The sequence below is a fragment of the Oreochromis niloticus genome, unplaced genomic scaffold (assembly GCF_001858045.2).
Source record: "Oreochromis niloticus isolate F11D_XX unplaced genomic scaffold, O_niloticus_UMD_NMBU tig00007753_pilon, whole genome shotgun sequence".
NCBI lineage: Eukaryota > Metazoa > Chordata > Actinopteri > Cichliformes > Cichlidae > Oreochromis > Oreochromis niloticus.
The window spans coordinates 33982-52436 of NW_020328747.1; the positions used below are offsets into that span (position 1 = coordinate 33982).

The 18455-nt window shown below is 41.9% G+C and overlaps 2 long non-coding RNA genes across 7 annotated transcripts; both read right to left on the bottom strand.

Moving 5' to 3' along the window:
* Positions 1-1359: 1359 nt before the first annotated feature.
* On the bottom strand, positions 1360-7541 carry LOC109200947 (uncharacterized). Of its 6 annotated transcripts, none has more exons than XR_003218358.1 (5): positions 7492-7535; positions 7178-7241; positions 6691-7040; positions 3433-3652; positions 1360-1402 (listed from the first exon to the last, which is right to left on the bottom strand). It is a non-coding gene; the product is annotated as an uncharacterized LOC109200947 (long non-coding RNA). The 6 variants fall into 6 exon arrangements; XR_003218355.1 differs by having other exon boundaries at positions 7178-7272; positions 7492-7530; XR_003218356.1 differs by having other exon boundaries at positions 7172-7241; positions 7492-7506.
* Positions 7542-14383: 6842 nt separating this feature from the next.
* On the bottom strand, positions 14384-15188 carry LOC109200949 (uncharacterized). Its single transcript, XR_002060995.2, has 3 exons — positions 15000-15188; positions 14670-14856; positions 14384-14539 (listed from the first exon to the last, which is right to left on the bottom strand). It is a non-coding gene; the product is annotated as an uncharacterized LOC109200949 (long non-coding RNA).
* Positions 15189-18455: the final 3267 nt, after the last annotated feature.

Genomic DNA, 18455 nt, shown 5'->3' on the forward strand with positions numbered 1-18455 from the left:
AGAAAGTTTGGGGTCCTGAGCAATGACTTTTTGGGTTCAAAGGGATGAAAAGCTGCTGGAGTGTGTGCTAATGTCTGTAGAAAAAGGTTTTTATACAACTGGACGTGTCACTCTCTTTTCAGGAAAGTGGAAATTTGATCTAATCATATTAGAAATGTTGTGTTTCAGACACAGATGTTGCTAGATTTACTATTTTTGAAGCGAGTATAATATTTTGTATAAGGATGAGGGTGTTTATGTATGAAACTGGAACAAAAAGTGAAGATTTCTTACACCGTGGTGCGTAACTCCCTACAAACAAAAGTGCAAACTGGGTCCAGTTATGTCTTGATGCATGCTCAATCATCCAGGTAACTAAATCCCAAAAGGTTCATTCTGTTAGATGAGATAAGACTTTATTGATCCCACGGCGGGGAAATTTTTTCCTCAGCTCAGGTACAGATAGCAGAAGGAAAATACAAATAAATATAAAACATAGAATAGAATAGAATAAACCTTTATAATCCCACTGATTATAAAATTTGGTGTTACAGAGCTCTTACAGCAAGGGAAAATAAAATATAAAAGGAAGACACAGGGTGGTCCTATGAACGTAAGCAACCAAAGTTCGTATATACAGGTAACAATGTACAGAATATGTATAGAAAAATTGAGAAAATTGTACGGAGATATGTATAAAATGTAGAGTAAACTAACAAGCTGGTGAGTAAGATGACCAAAGGAATGTTAAGCTGCATTATAGAGTCTGACAGCTGCTGGTAAGAATGACCTGCGGTAGCGCTCCTTCCTACACTGTGGGCGTAAAAGTCCACTGCTGAAGGAGCTGCTCAGTGCTCGTACAGTCTCATGCAGGGGTGGGAGGTGTTGTCCATGATGGATGTTAGCTTAGACAACATCCTCTCCTCCCCAACCTGCTCGATGGACTTCAGCGGACAGTCCAGGACAGAGCTGGCCCTCCTGACCAGCTTGTTGAGTTTCCCCCGTCCCTCTCTGCCATTCCACCACTCGAGCAGACCACAGCATAGAAAATAGCAGACGCCACCACAGTGTCATAAAATGTCCTTAGGACTGTCCTGTTCACCCCAAAGGATCTCAGCCGCCGTAGCAGGTGGAGACGACTTAGACCCAGTAGAGTGGTTGAAGGAAAAGGGGGACAGGTGAGGTGCATTTCATGTCCCCGGTGCTGTGGGGGGTTGCAGAGAGGTGTGACGAGCTCTGGTGGATGGGGGAGGGAAGGGCTACTGAATCAAACCTGTTAAACAACTGGTTCAATCTGTTAGCCAGAACCTGGTCTCCAGACTCTGGACCCCCTCCGCTCACAGTGCTCCGTCCAGTGATGGTGTTCAGTCCTCTCCACACACCTCTGGTGTTGCTCTGCTGGAGCTGCGCCTCCACCTTCCTCCTAAAAGGAAGCATTACATTTAGAAAATAAAATACTTGTTTTATATTTGTTTGTATTTTTTGTAAGATAATACACTATATACACGGAGTTTATCTGGACGTAGTGTTTTCAGTGTCATCCAAGTGACTCTAGAGGATGAAAACCTGTTGGAGTGTGTGCTAATGTCTATAGCAGGGGTGTCCAAACTACGGCCCGCGGTCCATTTTTAATTGGCCCGCACTTCAACTTTTGCTTGAGTGTATGGCACTTCTTAGTTTTAACACCAGGGGGAGCTGCTGTTGATCAAGGCAGTTGCTCCACCAGAAAGGACAATCCTAGAAGAAATTTACCCCAAGTTACTGAACATGGCAGAACCAAAGAAGCGAAAGGTAGAAAGTGAGTGCAGAAAATTTCAGACACGGTGGGAGAGTGAATATTTCTTCAAAGAATCCAAGGGGAAGGGTCTGTTTTATCTGCACTGAAACTGTGGCAGTTATGAAAGAGTGTAATGTACGACGTCATTATGAAACCAAACATCAGGTCTATGCATCCTACACTGGTGCTGAGCGAGAGCAGAAAGTAAAGCAAATGGTAGCTGTCCTGCAGGGTCAGCAACAGTATTTTTTTTGTGCTCAAAAAGTCCAGGAAAAGGCTACAATAGCCAGCTATGAGGTGGCCCAACTCCTCGCAAGACGTGGAGTTACAGAGGAGCTGCTCGATCTTAAGAGTCTAAAAGGCACAACAACAGGTATGGATACTTTTGAAGCTGTGTCAGACTCAATTGACAAAATGGGACTTAAATGGGACAAGCTGTGTGAAGATACAACAGACGGGGCTCCAGCTATGGCGGGTGCACACAAAGGAATGGCGTCTACGATGTGCGCTGAGGTGAAAGAGGCTGGAGGTGAGGCTGTTGAAATGCACTGTACTGTTCACCAAGAAGCCCTTTGTGCCAAGACAGTCAATCTTGGAGATGTAATGAACACTATTGTAAAAACTGTCAACATAATTCGAGCAAGTGGACTGTACCACGGAGAACTTCAGGCTTTCCTTTCTGATGCGGATGCTGAATATGGGGATCTACTCTACCACTCGGAGGCGCGCTGGCTAAGCCGCGGTGCCGTGCTGAAGCGTCTTTACTCCCTGAGATCAGAAATTGACCATTTTTGAAAGAGAAGGACCGACCTCTTGATGAGCTGAATGACCCTCTATGGTTGGCAGACCTTGCATTTTTAGATGATCTTACTGATCATTTAACCACCCTGAACAAGAGCCTACAAGGGAAAGAGCAGCTTGTACCACAACTTTATGCGCACATGAAAGCATTTTGTGTGAAGCTCAATCTCTTTAAGACACAACTGCGCAACTTCAACGTTGTGCACTTCCCCACACTGTCCAAGACCAGAACTGCTTATCCACAGGCCAACCTTTCTGCTAAAAAAGGGAAATATGTGTCTGTGATTACATGTCTCGAAACAGAATTCAGACAGCGCTTCCAGGATTTTTCTGCCAGTTCTACAGGAGCTTGGAAAAGGAAAAGTGTCCTCTGATGAGACGCCACGTGAAAAAAATGATCAGTCTATTTGGCTCAGATTTGCTCCTTGGTCAAATGACATTTGTCCGGATTTTTGGCACAAGTGGTGTCAGATCAGCAAAAGTAAAACGAAAACAAAAATGGGTACATTTTCAAATCCTTTGTTTATGGACAGAATTCGTCCTGTTGGACACAAGAAGCAGACTCCAAAAAAACTTTGAGACTCTGCAGAAGTCTGATTAGGCTGCTGTTTATCCAACTGGCTCACTGTGGTTTTTATGAAGTCATCTGTAATGTGTCACCTTTTCTGTAGAATGAAGAAGTGCTTCCCTTCTTTTAAAGGAAATACAGGCTTACAAAGATCCTCTAAACATGTTTCTGAAATAATCCTAAACACAATCATTAAATCAAAACTGCAAGAAACAATTTATTTAATCACTCTTCTTCACTTAATTCCTTAACTTAGTAAAAAACAAAACAAAACAAAAAATAGACAAAAACTCTTCTGCTGTCTCACCTCTGTCAGTGTTCATGCTGTTGCAAGAACAGGTGGAGGTGCAGGTGGAACTTTGACTTCACTGTGGTTTCTATGTGCAGGCAGGAGTGTGACATCTCAGAACAGCAGAGGATTGTGGTGCGCGGTGACTCCTGCTGCGACGCCCCCGTCTGAGTGTCCTGAGCTCCTGGTCCTCAGCAGACGGCCCACACACTCATTTATCACCATGTCTTTATCCTGCCTGTAAGAAAGCAAAGACAAGGCTAACATTACAAACAGCCAGCAACCAATCCCTTTTACTCCACCGCCCAAAAACCAGTGAGAAACACTAGCTAGTATTAACTTGGAATCAAAGTCCACTAGGGCTGCCACAAACAATTATTTTGATAGTCAACTAGTCACCGATTATTTTTGCGATTAGTCGACTAATCGGATCATGCATCCATTGGACGTAAAACGTACAGCTTATTGCACCAGCAGCATCTGCTCTTATATAACATTAGCTTACAGTTTTAAGTGTTTAGGGCAGGGGTGCCCAATCCTAGTCCTCGAGAGCTACTGTCCTGCAGCTTTTAGATTCATCCTTGTTCCAACACACCTGAATCAAATGAATGTCTTGTTATCAGGCCTTTGCCAAACTTGATGACATGCTGAAGAGGTCATCAAACCATTTGATTCAGCTATGTTGGAGTAGGGATGCATCTAAAAGCTGCAGGACAGTAGCTCTCGAGGACTAGGATTGGGCACCCCTGGTTTAGGGTATGTGCTAACTAAAAATAAAGACAAGATGATAGTTTATTAAATTTAATGAGATTTACAGATTGTTTCGGTAAAGTTTAATAAACTCCTTGCTATCTAAAATATAACGGGACACCGGAGTATATTCTGAACATCTCACACTTCTGATAATCAGTTGTCTGCTTGACGTTTATTCGGCCGTGTATGAACTATAACTTTAATCTCAGCCAAACCGATTTACTCAGGAACAAATAAAATACTAAAAAAAAAAAAAAAAAGGCCAAACAATAACATTTTTAAGTTATCTAACTGACTTATATATGTTCAACCTGAGTAGCGAAAGACGGTGGTGCGTTTGAAAACGATTTGCCTGGAGTCCGGTGTTCTCACGGGCTCTAGTGAGCCTTGCCCCCGGCTAGCTATGGAGCTAGTGGGTAACAGACGTCTCCGAAAACGTCGGAGCGCTTTTGAAAATATGCGGTGTCTTGATAAACTGAGCAGATATTTGAGGTTTACACAGCTACATTCTCGCCTGAAAATATGTTAAACGTTTATTTTGTGACCCAGAAAGATTAATAAGAGTAATATTAAAACTAACTAGCTGCCGCCATTGTTGAAAACTGAGCAGGGCCGCGCTATGAATTCTGGGACACTGCTTCTTCTTCTTCTTCGGAGTGTAACGGCAGCTGGCATCCTTGTACATGCAGTGCTGCCATCTTCTGTTTCAGTCCGTTATTACACTCTTAAATCCTACTACTTATTCCTGCGTCTTTTGTGATCTTACAAAGCTTCAAACCACGCGTCGACTATTAAATCAGTCGTGACTGTAATCGTGACTAGTCGACTAATCGTGGCAGCCCTATTCAGCAACAAAGACGCCATCAAAAAAGTCACGGCCATCAGAGCAACATCAGAGAAACAATAAAGTCTAACCATGGAAGGTATATAGAAATATATGCATAAAGACACAAAAACAAAGAACATCGACAATGAGCACCTTTCGTTTTGCTGAAAGTGATATAGCTTTCTCTTCCCATCAACTGAAACCACCAACATTTCAGGTGTGCATGCTGGGCAGCTGAAGCTGACATCACAGCACAGCTGCTCTTCCTCATCAAGAAAGCTGTGCTGCAGTGCAATCAACTATTACATTTAGGCAAAGATTACTTTTCATCCCTAAATGATTGACGGTCAGAAACTCTGACCTTGTCTCTACAGACAGCAGAGCTGCTGCCTTCCTGTGGGTAGGAGTTCATTTTTACCCATCACCCCAGTTAAATTTCACTGGGGTCTGTCTCATTTATATGCCAGAACCAACACTTTGAAGCACTTTTCTTTGTAGCTCAATGGAGACACACATTTATGATCAGGTCCCCAGTTTCAGACACACTTGCACAAGCACACAGATGACCAATATCTCACAGTGGTTAACACAGATCTGTCTGGGCTAAAGTACAGACATCGAACGCTATGACAGACCGAGCAACTATGACCCTTGCAATTTTAGAAGAAGTCTGCTTGAAAGTAATCATGGACAGAATTCATGTTTCAAATTATTCTAAAAATGCACTTCAGCAAGTTTTTTTTTTATAATGCCTACTAAAGATGTTTTCAAAGGGTTTCCCAGATATGGGTTATTTCTAGTCCCAGATTAAAAGAATAATTCAGTGAAGACCTCCATTTAAACAACTTTAAGCCTAGCACTAGGCTTAATCCATGTCTGGGAAACTGCAGCATTATCCATGGAGGCATGAGCATTTAGCATAATATAGACAACAACCTCTTTAACTTACCCTAAATCTGACTTGACTAACTCCAAGAAGGGAAACCCTGCTTTTACTGTCCAGGAAATGGAGATCAGTCACCCAGTGCAAGTGCAACTGTCATTTAAACTCAGTCTACAGTCAGACCAAAAGCCACCTCGCCAAATGTATTTACACAGCTGTGTGGCCAAAGGCAGGGGCAGCTTGGGTACGGCTGTAAACATTAGCCTCTTTAACTGCAGCTGAACGCCATCCCTCATTGTCTGCTACTTACAATGCAGTTAGAAAACAAGATCTACGGGTTTTCCTAATATCATTCACCACTGAAAAATATTTTGGTCTGTTAGATATTTCAGCAGCATACACATTTACATCCAATACTGCAACAAGCTTACTTACCAGCATTTTTTTTATCAGATAAACTCAAATGAAACAAGTTGGTTAATTGGAAACAATTTCAACTTTCAAATCATGTCACTCTGTGTTTATTGGAAAGGAGATTAAAATGCATGATAGGCTGAACCCACCCGAGGGACTCATAAAGTTTGATCTATGAATTCCTGATACATTTTTGCTTTATAGAGGCAGAAATGTTGACCATGAAAGCTTTTTGTAGTGAACTATGCTGCTTTCACCTACAAAGCATCCAGAGCACACAGTACATGTTGCTATAAGCTACACCACATAGCTGCTACAATTTAAACACACCCACAATTTGTGTATAATCGCTATCGCCAGACTATGTCTCAAGAGCATATGACCTGTTGATAAAACTCACTGTTATGAAGATAGATTGGTTCCAGTGTCTTCATGAAACGCTGCCTTTATCCATCTTCTGGGGCGTGCCTGCAGTGGACTTGTGAACAGTTCCTTGTGAGGGAGCTGCTGGTGGAGCTCACAAGGTCCTCCTTCATTCCTACCATGAGCTTCAGTCTTCCTGATCTTTCTCAAACACGCCTCTCTCAGTGGGTCAACAGAACATCTGGCACAGGACAGCTGTGATGAAAGAAAAGGAAGAGGTTTCTCCAAACCTCTGGACCAAGGAAACCCAGCTGGGTCCTGATGGTCTCCCACACTACTTTCACCCCGGGTGGACGTAGCTGTCGATAATAATCGGCACTCTGTTCACTGTTAGGAAGGAAAAGAACAAGTTACACTACAGTACTGATACCTTCTGCTGCTCTTTTCAAACTTGCCACCTTACCAGGCTGTAGAGTGCTCTGAACACTTAAACACTTTGAAATCCATTACACACTCACACTCACAGTCTTAGGTGAAAATCTCCAAGGACAGCATTACACTTTTGCTATGAACAGTAACTCTGGAGCTCTGTGGAGTGTGCAGATGATCTCATTACTGTCTAAAAATGGATAACAAAACCGAAGGAGTGCCGAATCATTGACAAATACAGAGTAACAGGTGTGCAGCATGGCTAACTAGGTAGCAACAAGCCTCTAACACAGCAGCGTGTATGCTAGCGGCTAATCTAGCGAAGAAATGAACAGAGTGCTTTTAGGTGTTGTAGAAGGATAAGATGATAAGCTGTGTGTCTTTTTCAGAATGACCTGCTTGTATTTACCTTCATTGATGAGTGGGACTAGGTAGGTGTGCTGAAAAGAGGCCAAAAAGCTGAGGCTGAAGAGCGTGGTGTAAAGCTAGTGGCGCCGCCAGCAGGTTTCCAAGCAGGGATTCCTGGTAGCAGGAAGGCTTTGGCTTGGTACGCCGTCCAACATTGGCAGTCCCATTTTGTGAAAGGCAACGGAAAACTAGCTAGGTTTCCATGTGTAATTTGTGTGCAACAATATTGCACAAGAAACTTAATAGCTCATTTAGAGAACCCCTGCCCGCCCGCCCCGCCCCAAAAAAACCAAGTGTTGAAGAACAGAAGATAAATGTCCTTTTTTTTCAGGTTCTCCCTGGCCGGTCGCTTGGCGTAAGACGTGTGACGGAGCGCTCCGGTGCAGAGCGTCCCGAGTTCGACTCCCTCACGGACTCGCTGCCACGGCCCTGCCTTGGGGGACGGGGAGACGCCAAGTTGCGTCTCCCTTTTTCCTGCTCTCCACAACTCCTCCGCATGCTATACATCCTTTTATTCATCATGTTTGTAAGACAGCTAACTAAGAATATCTGACTTTTAAAGAATATTAACTAACACGTGTGAAATGTATTGTTTTTTTTCTTAATATGTCACATTGCCTGTGTGACTGAAAGGTAGTTTTTTAGGTAGTGTTACTTCTATTTTTCTTAATATCACAGGTAACTATTTAAATGACTTACATATTTTTTCTCAAGCTCTAGCTCGACATGCAGGACAAAGGTAAGTCCGTACTTAATGTCAACACAAATATTTAGAAAAGTTTTAAAAATGATGTAGTGAACTGACTGTAGTCTCTTGTTTTTACATTAGGTATAGCCTGTGGCTGAGGGATCAGAGGTGAGGTAAAAACACATAACAGAAGAAAAGTAAATTGAACAACTCGGTGATCTGTGAATTCATGCTTTTCTTTTTGTCTTTTTGTCTTCAGGTGCTTTACACTTGTCCTCTCCCAGCATTCAGCACTTCAGACACTCAACGTCCAAGACGGAGCTAACAAAGAGAGATACTCCACCCAGAAGACAGCCTTACCCCAGCCCGATGAGAAGGATGGATGACCAAATGACAACTGGAGAGTGGTGCTGTGTTCCAGCTATGTAAGTTATCACCTCACATTGGCTACAAACTGTCTTGAAGACTAAATCCTTCCAATAGCTGGTATAAATCATCGTCCTACAGTACTGTAGGTTTAAGTTTATTTATAGTTATTGTGTGTATATGTTGAGTTTAAAATTGCATTTTAACAACATGCTGCAGCTACCAACAATGGAAATGCTGTTTTGTGTTAAAATGATGTCTTTGGTGTGTTATTGCTTTGCAGGGAAGCTGAGAGTGGACAGAGCTGCACAGAGGACCAACGATCCACTCTCAGCACTTCATACCTGACTGGCCACAGCACCACCCCTCCTCCCCAGGGTGAGGGGGGTCCTGACCCCGCCTGCACAGAGGGAGTTGTGAACATGCACTTCTGTGTCGGTGGGTTTAGGAGCCTCCTCACACACACACGGATGAAGCCTGTCACTGGAAGATGTCTCCATTGCATCAGCAGGACGTAAGCATTTGTACAATATTGCAGTTTGTGATGTTTTATACATGTTTTTATTGCTTCATTTCAAACTAGGAGATATAAAATAAACCAGTTTTCATAATATTTTCTGTGCATTTAGTTGTTTTCTTAATAAGTTATTCAGAACATCATTGCAACCTGTCAGCTTTTTATTGAGGATGTAGAAAGTTGCCGGTGGCCCGAGTGTGTACAGTGGGGTGTTGTGTTTGTCACATGGTGAAAGTGACCTCATGGGGAGCAAAAGAACAACTGAACAATTTGGGGATTCACAGACTTTGGTAATCGTTAAAAAATGAAGAAAAATTGTTCTGTGTGAACAAGAAGCTCAAATATAAACCATCCTGACACACTGACACAAATGATCTGCTATCAGTGTTTTCATGAGCCTGGGTGAAGCTAATTTGCATGAGTTTAACCTCCCTGTCAAAAACTTGCATGACTCTGTTAGTACTGTAGCTTTCTCCTGTTTATTTATTCATTTGCTTATTGTAGAAGATTAATACGTTCAACAACCGATTCTTACGTGGCCTGAATGTTTGAATGTTTGCAGTTTCAGGTCCTACTGATCAGTTTTAAGTATTGGAGAAAGTGAGCAGCAATTTAATCAATCCTGGGATGAAATGGGACAAAGGGTAATGTGACAGCCACATTAGTTCCCTTCCTCGTTTAACAATGTGTAAGCAGACTGCTTTAACCTGCAATTTACTGCATGTTGTTAGGCTGCATGGTGCAACCACAGTCTGCTAACACCCGTGGTGATCGAAGGTTTTGAGCTCTTGCTCGAGCTACTGATGAAGCTTTATCAATGCTTGTTAAGTTTCCCAACCACATTTCATCCCGATGGTCCAAGGCTTACATCTTTATGCTCACAAATGTACTTCTGTAATTATCAGTAACCAATTTATTACTTTAAGTTACAGTTTGAGGGGCATTAATGAGCATAAATTAGATTTAACTGGATTATGTGTTTAGGTCAAGAGACACAGACCTTCATCTTTAAGAGGCTCTTCTTAAATGTCTGATCATGTTTGTGTTTGTCTGCAGCATCACTGCAGCAGAGAGGGTATAACACAAGGCCACAGTCATGTGGTATTCTGTCCTGCTATTAAGTGAATAAAATACTGAAAAAACATCTAGACACTAAATACAGTCACTGGCCACTTCATTAGTTACACCTTGCCAGTACTGTTTTGGACCTTCTTTTACCTTCAGAACTGCTTAATTCTTTGTGGCACAGATTCAACAAAGACCTGGAAAGATTCCTCGCAGATTTAGTTTCACATTGACATGATAGCATCACACAGTTGCTTCAGATTTGTCGGCTTTGCATCCATGTTGCAAATCTCCTGATCCACCACATACCAAAGATAATCTGCTGGATTGACATCCGTTATAAGATGAGTATACTGTGGTCATAAAACGATGGACATGGTCAGCAGCACAGCTCAGGGAGGTTGTACCTCTGGAGAGGCCTCTTCCTACACCTGAAGTTTTTACCAGTGAAAAGAACGGAGGTTTCCTCATACAGTGTTTCATCAACAGAGGAGAATTTGTTCCTCAGACTGTGCAAAAATTGCATTCATGGTTATCCTGCTGCGAGGGTGAGCTCTGAGATGGGCCCAAGCCATGCTTCCTCCTCAGCAGTCTTTATTTAACCTGATATGTCAAACCCAATAATTGTGGAAGACTCCTCTGACTCTGGAGAAGCAGTTCTGCTTTTTTTTTTTTTAATGAGCAGTAATGATACTTGTAATAAATGTAGCCTTTCTGCAGCTCTGGAGGCCTGGATTGCTGAATTGAACACTGGAAATCCCACCCTTGAAAACCCGTAGCTGGTCAGGCCCCTGTAGCCGGAGCAGTGGAAGGTGGCGTAGGCCCTGCTAACTGTCTCCCAGCAGGTAATCCTGAGCAGACGGGAAACATGATGGCTGGGTGACGGTCAGGAGGAAGCATAAACAGAAGCCCTGATGCACCACCAACCTGTTCATGTGTCTAACTGTTTTCCCCACTCAGCGACACACCCGCCAGGGATCAACTCTGGTAATTGGTGATTCTTTTCTGAGACACGTGAAGACAGCAGCAACCATAGTCAATTGTCTTCCAGGGGCCAGAGCAGGCGACACTGAGGGAAATTTAAAACTGCTGGCTGACGGTAACCTGAATTCAGTAAAAATATAATTCACATCAGCGATAATGACACCCGGTTACATCAATCAGAGGTCACTAAAATCAATATTGAATCAGTGTGTAACTTTGCAAACACAATGTCAGACTCTGTAGTCCCCTCCCCAATCAGACAGGAGTGACATGTTAGCTGCATGTTCTCCTTAAATTGCTGGCTGTCTGACTGGTGTCCAAGAAATGATGTGGGCTTGATAGATAATTGGGAACTTTCTGGAGGAAACCTGGTCTGGTTGGGAGACAATCCCACTTTGGATGAAGCAGCTCTTATTTCTAGAAATCTGGCAAATTTATGAATCCCCTGAACATGATTATCCAGTGTTGGGACATGTAGCAGAGTTGCAGTCTCACACACCTCTGCAGCTTCTCTCCTACTGTTATCCCCCTAAAACCCATCTCCATAGAGACTGTGTCAGCTCCAAACAGACAAAAAACTAACTAAAACCAGCAAAAAAAAAATGACTTAATGTAAAAAATAAAATAAGAAAGAACAATACAGTATCCTCAACAGCACCAAAGAGTTATTACATGACTTAATAATGGATCAACAATCGATTACTCTGCCTTACTGAAATCTGGTTACAGCAGGATGATTATGTAAGTTTCAATGAATTAACACCCCTGAGTCATACTAACTATCAGAGCCTTTGAAGCACAGGCCGAGGAGGCGGTGTGGCAGCAATCTTCCACACCAGCTTATTAATTAAACAAAGATCAATACAGAGTTTAATTTATTTGAAAGCCTGATGTTTAGCCTTGTCCATCCCAGCTGGAATTTAGATCAAAACTTTAAAAGCCCCCGTAAGCTAGAACATCTTACTATTCATCACTGATTGAAGAAAGTAAGAACAACCCTAAGTTTCTCTTCAGCACTGTAGCCAGGCTGACAAAGAGTCAGAGCACTGTTGAGCCAACGATTCTTTTAACGTTAACTAGTAATGACGCCATGAACTTCTTCACAAATAAATTTTAACCATTAGAGAAAAAAATGACTCATAATCATCTCACAGATGTAACATTATCTGCAGCTACTTTGAGTATCATTGATATTGAGTCTTTTTCTCCAACTGATCTTTCTGAGTTATGGCTTATTGGCTTATTTGAAGAGTTTCAGCCAGTTTGTCCTAAAAAACACCTTGAAAAGACTTCAGTTAATCCAAAATGTTGCAGCAAGAGTACTGACAGGGACTAGAAAGAGAGAGGTGATGGCGATGGCGTTCATTTCGCTTCCTTGAAGCTTGGTGCGAAATTCTGGCAGTAGACTGGAGCGAAGCAAAGAGTATGTAAAGGGACAATAAGAGGAAATGATGAAAGGAAGAAAAATAAAAATGGTGGAAAAAGGATCAGAGCCTAAATTCTAAAGCTGCAGCTTTGCATACTGGCAGCTCCAAGATCTCACTGACATGTATCATAGACTGTATATAAACATAGGCCAGTGTGATGTTATTGATTGTAGACTTTAATTTTGAACAAAGGGCAACCTCTGGGTGCACTTCATCATGCTATTTATTAATCTCTGGCTCTCACAGCATGTCTTTTGTTCTGTCTTCCTTCTCTCAACTGGTCCCAGCAGATGGCTGCCCCTCCCTGAGCCTGGTTCTGCTGGAGGTTTCTTTCTGTTAAAAGGGAGTTTTTCCTTCCCACTGTTGCCAAAGTGGTTGCTCATAAGGGGTCATATGATTGTTGGGTTTTTCTCTGTATGTATTTGTAGAATGCACTCCACACACACACGGCTCGATACAGCGAGATGTTACGTTTATTTCTGACTTTTTTTTGTGACAGTTCACAGTCTAGACAGCACCCGTCTCAGCTTTTTACAGCCCTCCTCTCCTCTCCCGTCTCACTAAAAAGGGGGAAAGAAGACTGTCATCAGACCAAACGCCACCAGCTGTTTTCTCACTGCTCCAGCACCACCTCCTGCAGCCGAGCCACGGACCACACCTCCGCCACAGTATTGTTGTAGGGTCTACCTTACAATATAAAGCACCTTGAGGCGATTGTTGTTGTGATTTGGCGCTGTATAAATAAAATTGAATTGAATTGTGTCAAGTCCATGATTCTGTTCCCACATTCAGTTATTTCCTGTTTTATTCTGGTAGCCTGTGTCTCCTGTGTCTAGTGTTTAATTACACCTCAGCATTTTTTGTTATCAGATTTAGTTCAGCTGTGTGTTTTTCCTCAGCTGTCTCCACTCTGCCTACATGTATTTAACCCCTCATTGCTGTTTTGTCCTGTTCTCCTGGAGTCCTGCTTCAGTCTGTTTTGTTTCTGTCCTGCTCTGATGTTGTTTTGTTTACTGATGGCCAATAAAGCTTTCTGAAGCTTTTACTGAAAAAGGTTTCATTACTTGAAACTTTTCAACACAGTTGTCTTTGGTGACATCTGGTGGCCTGAAATATGAAGAGCAGGTTGAATCACAACTTAAACTGCTTCATTATGATCGCTCACTCTACAGAGCCCTGTTGCCAGTTTCTGTTTAATATCATGTGACGGTGCTGTGTGATATCGTTCTACCACTGTGGTGCTTTGAACAGGTCTATTTGATTAATAACTAGTTTTGATGAATAAACATTCCTTGTTTAAACATGTGTCATGGTGTGGTCTCTCTTTGCTTGTGACTTCTTGACGTTTGTAAACATTTAGTGAACTTTATGAGTTTATTTCTGCCTTCTGTGTCCTGCATCTGAGTCCACACTCTACCTGCCACACAGCAGACCACGACGGCTGTAACTAGAGAGCGGTCGAGGAATCTGGCTGTTTATTTGAAGCAGCTACTGCAGTCCATGGAAACTGGTACAGTTAGCAAAGTGTGATCAGTGTGATTTAGAGGAGTGAAATCATTGAACAAAGTGAGGAAGCTGATCCACTTTGACATGTCTGTTGTGAAAAGACTTTATTGGATTCCTACATCCAGGTAGGTCTGGATAGCTGCTTGTCCCTTAAAAATTATTCTTCATTTAAAATCCGCATTTTGTATACACTCAGATCTTGGTCTATTATTGAAAGTGTTACATTTCACAACAACAATATCTAAAAAAAGAGGAAAATGCTTTACACAACAGTAATTTTTTTTTTTTTTTTTTTTTTTTTTTTTTTTTTTACTAAACTTACAATAATGCATTTTCACCTATTTTATGAACCAGTTGACTACAATTGAGCTTAATCTTTTTTTTTTTTTTTAAGTCTACATAAATATCACATCATCATCAACCCGTCCTTCATCTGGTTTTGTTGACTGTGGAGAACAGTGCACATGGAGACTCTCCTGTTTCCTGACTTCTGTCTCTGAAAACAGAGAAGAACATTTCATGATTTGGAGGATATAGCATCAACTGAAATCATTTCCATTAATGGTGAAAAGAACAGTAAAAGCAGCGAGTTTGTTTCTTAGACATGAGAGGACAGTCTCTCTCACCTCTTGGCTGCACTGCCTCTGTTAAATCTAACAGCAGTGTACTCAGTAACTTCCTGTTCCTGCATGTGTCTGTGAGGCTGAGCTGCTCTGATGTTGGAGTAGAGAGGATCTGCCTGGTTGTTGGAGAAGTGGATGCTGGTATACTGAGATCATCCTGCTCCTCTGGCTGTCTCTGATCAGGTAAACACTGTATAGGAAAAAGTCTCAGCTACAAATGTCATCAATGTATTTGAGTTAAAGAACAACAGCAAAGAAGTATTTGTGAGTCCACCAGGAAGTTTAAAACCACAATGTTGGTTATTTGTACAACACTAATGTGACTGTTTTCACCTGTCCTCTGTTGTTGTCATGTTTCGCTGTGTGGCAGGCAGGGATTGGACCCAAACGCAAACTCAAGGGGACAGAACTTGAACTCAAAAGCACAGCTTTATTGCTGGAGAACAGAAGACAAGCAATGCAAAACTAAAGTGGGAAAACTAATCATAACGCATACCAGGAGACACGGGAGAATCACACACAGCATGAGGGACGACGCGACACTGACTCAGAGAAACACAGGGTTTAATACACTGGGAAGTAACGAGGGGAATGAGACACAGAAGGAGAGCACAGCTGGGAGAAATCAGGATGACGAGACAAGGAAGCAAAGCAGGACACATTCACATAAGACACGGACCTTCAAAGTAAAACAGGAAGTATGACACAGAGACACGAACTTGGCACAGTGGAGACAGCAACTAAGAACACAGAGACATAAACCATAAGACAGAGGACTCTAAGACCGAAAGACACAGAGGGAAACTCAACATGCAGACAGACCACACAGAACAGAGGGGACACAGAGAAACACGAAGGGCAAGGGATCGAACTAGAACGATACAACTCACAAGAACAATACTACAAAATCATAAAGAATTAAACATGCTGGGTCAGGGGACCCAGGACCCTGACAGTTGTTGGCTCTGTCTTCAGATTTAACAGGTTCCTTGGACATCCTCTTTTTCTGGTTGGGACAATTAATGTTGAACAAAATAATGACATTCATAAACTGTTAAATCAAAGTTTATCTCCCAACAATATGTAACAAATCTGCTCACTGAATCCACAGGAAGACAGAGAAGAATATGACAGGCAGAGAACAGCAGCAGTTACTACAGCAGCTTCTAATGTTCCTGCTCCTGTGGAACAAAGATCAAAATAAAACACTGACAGTTAAGTTAGCATTACAACAACTGAGCACAGAGTTGATTCAGGCACGAGATCAAGTCAAACTAAGCCACAACATTGTAGAATAAATGTTACTGTGCTGGAATTTTAGATAATTGTACTCTTTGTAAATCTGCACAAGAACTTGCTCATGCATGAATAGCCAGTAAAATAGCTACTGTAAGACTTGAGTTCACTGAAACTCATGTACACTTTCCTTATTTTATGGCTCAATTATCTGATTGTAACATAAAGTGGAGTTACTGCAGGTTAGAACAGTTAAAGCGGTGCTCTGATACTGATGTACTGGCATATAGTCAGAGTTAGACAACTTAGATTAGTCCTCAGCACAATGAGTTAACTGGTGCCATCGCAGTATTGAAAATTTGAGCATTAATGAACAAAGTTTTAGGAGACATATCCTCCTCCAGACTCCTGCTACACAATGCTGATGTCAGAAGTTCATGTGAGAAAAACAGAAACATTACAGTTAAATTTGAAGTTAAACCAGCATCACTTCCTGAGTACAGTTCCTAGATCATTAAAATGCAAATTCTCATACCACTGATCAACGGCCATGAGTACATTCAAAGAGGAATAGCAAGCTACATTGTAGCCACAGCTGCCAGGGGCACACTGACAGAGGAGAGGCTGCGGACACCGGCGCCACGGCCCGCTGACACCACCAGAACATGTTCCCTCTAAGCTGAGGGAAAAAAGAGGAACGCACACATGTAAGGAAGCACTCAAACATGCGGTTATCCTAACTGGGCGTTTATAAAGTCAGCAAAGAGGCACAGAAAAGAAGATCAGACACCAGCGGGGAGGATAGAAGACAGAGGCACAACATTGTCATCCCCTATGTAGCCGGTGTATCAAAAACTCAGGAGAGTTTTCTCCAAACACGACATCCCAGTGTACTTCAGACCCAGCAACACCGCAGACAGAAACTGGTTCACCCGAAAGACAAACTCCAAAACACAGACTTAACAACGTGGTGTATGCTGTACAGTGCAGCGAGGAATGCCAGACCTCTAATTGGAGAGAACAAACAGTCACTTCACAAGTGCATGGAAACATAGAAGAGCCACCTCCACAGGACAGACTCAGCAGTCCATCTGCATCTAAAGGATAAGGACACTCTTTCGAGGATGCCAATGTTCACATTTTGGACAGAGAGGACAGATGGTTTGAAAGAGGAGTGGAGAAGCCATCTATGTCCCTGTGAGCGACCATCTTTGAACAGAGGCGTGGTTTACGACACCAACTGTCTGCCATCCATAATAATAATAATAATAATAATAATAATAATAATAACTTTATTATAAAGCACACTAAAAAACCAAGGTATACCAAGGTGCTTGACAAAAAATAAAATAGGAAAAAGGAGATGGGAGGGAAAAGAGAAGGACCTGGCACGTATCAATTATAAACTTGACAATCATATGATATAAAAGTAGTTCACAAGCATACGGATAAAAATGTACCACGCACACCAATGTTAACTAGGTGGAAAAGCAAGATTAAACAAATAAGTCTTCAGCCGTGATTTAACAGTGGCATAGAGTCAGACGCCGGATAGCAACAGGAAGGTTGTTCCATAAGACTGGGGCAGCTACAGCAAACGCGCGGTCGCCGCGAGACTTCAGCCGAGAACGAGGTTGCTCCAGAAGAAGTTGGGTAGCAGATCTAAGTGCTCTGACAGGAGTGTGTAACCTAAGAAGCTCATTGAGGTAGCTCGGGCGCAATTATTAATAGTTTTGTAAGTGAAAAGTAGTATTTTAAATTAAATACGGTATTTAATTGGAAGCCAGTGCAAGCTTCATTTTTCCCATTCTGTTTTCAGTGGTGAAGAGTTTCCTGGGAGACAAAGGACTCGTTCCAGATCAATCAATAAATATGGAAAGTATAAAGTGAAGTTTTTTGTTTGTTTGTTTGTTTCCCAGCGTTTTTCTTATGTTGAGCTTTTCAACTTCAGTTCCATGTCCATTACAGCGACACACAGCTTTGTGTCTTGTTTGACAGATATAAATGTTTTTTATTTCAATTTTGTTGTCTTTCATAATAAAACATTTGCCAAATATGATGATTTTTGTTGTTATTTGTACTGCGATGTCATTAAAACACAGTTTCGATAGCTACATGGTTAAGATACAGCTCATAAAGAAACACATAGAATATTGATACACTGTGTGAAATTTGTGATAATCTGCATTGAATCAAGACAGCCTGTTTATTTCAGGTAAGAGAAAAGTTTAATAAATGACGTTTTTAAAGAGCCTTATAAATGTGATGTCTAAAGTTAACACCAATGAAAAGCCACCATTTTTAATATAGAACCTTGGTTATGGCGCTTGAAGATGTAAGCATCAGAGAAGAAAGGACCCACTGACTGGAAGCTGTCAATTACTATTACTACTATTAGTCAGCAGTATCGCATAGCCATATGTTCTTCACAATAAAGTTATATAACGATTACTTTCCTGTTGTTATTGTTGTCTAGCCACACAATGAAGCTAATTAGAGCATTATAAGGCCTTCCTACAGCTGACAACCGGAAATGAATCCAAATGCCCTCAC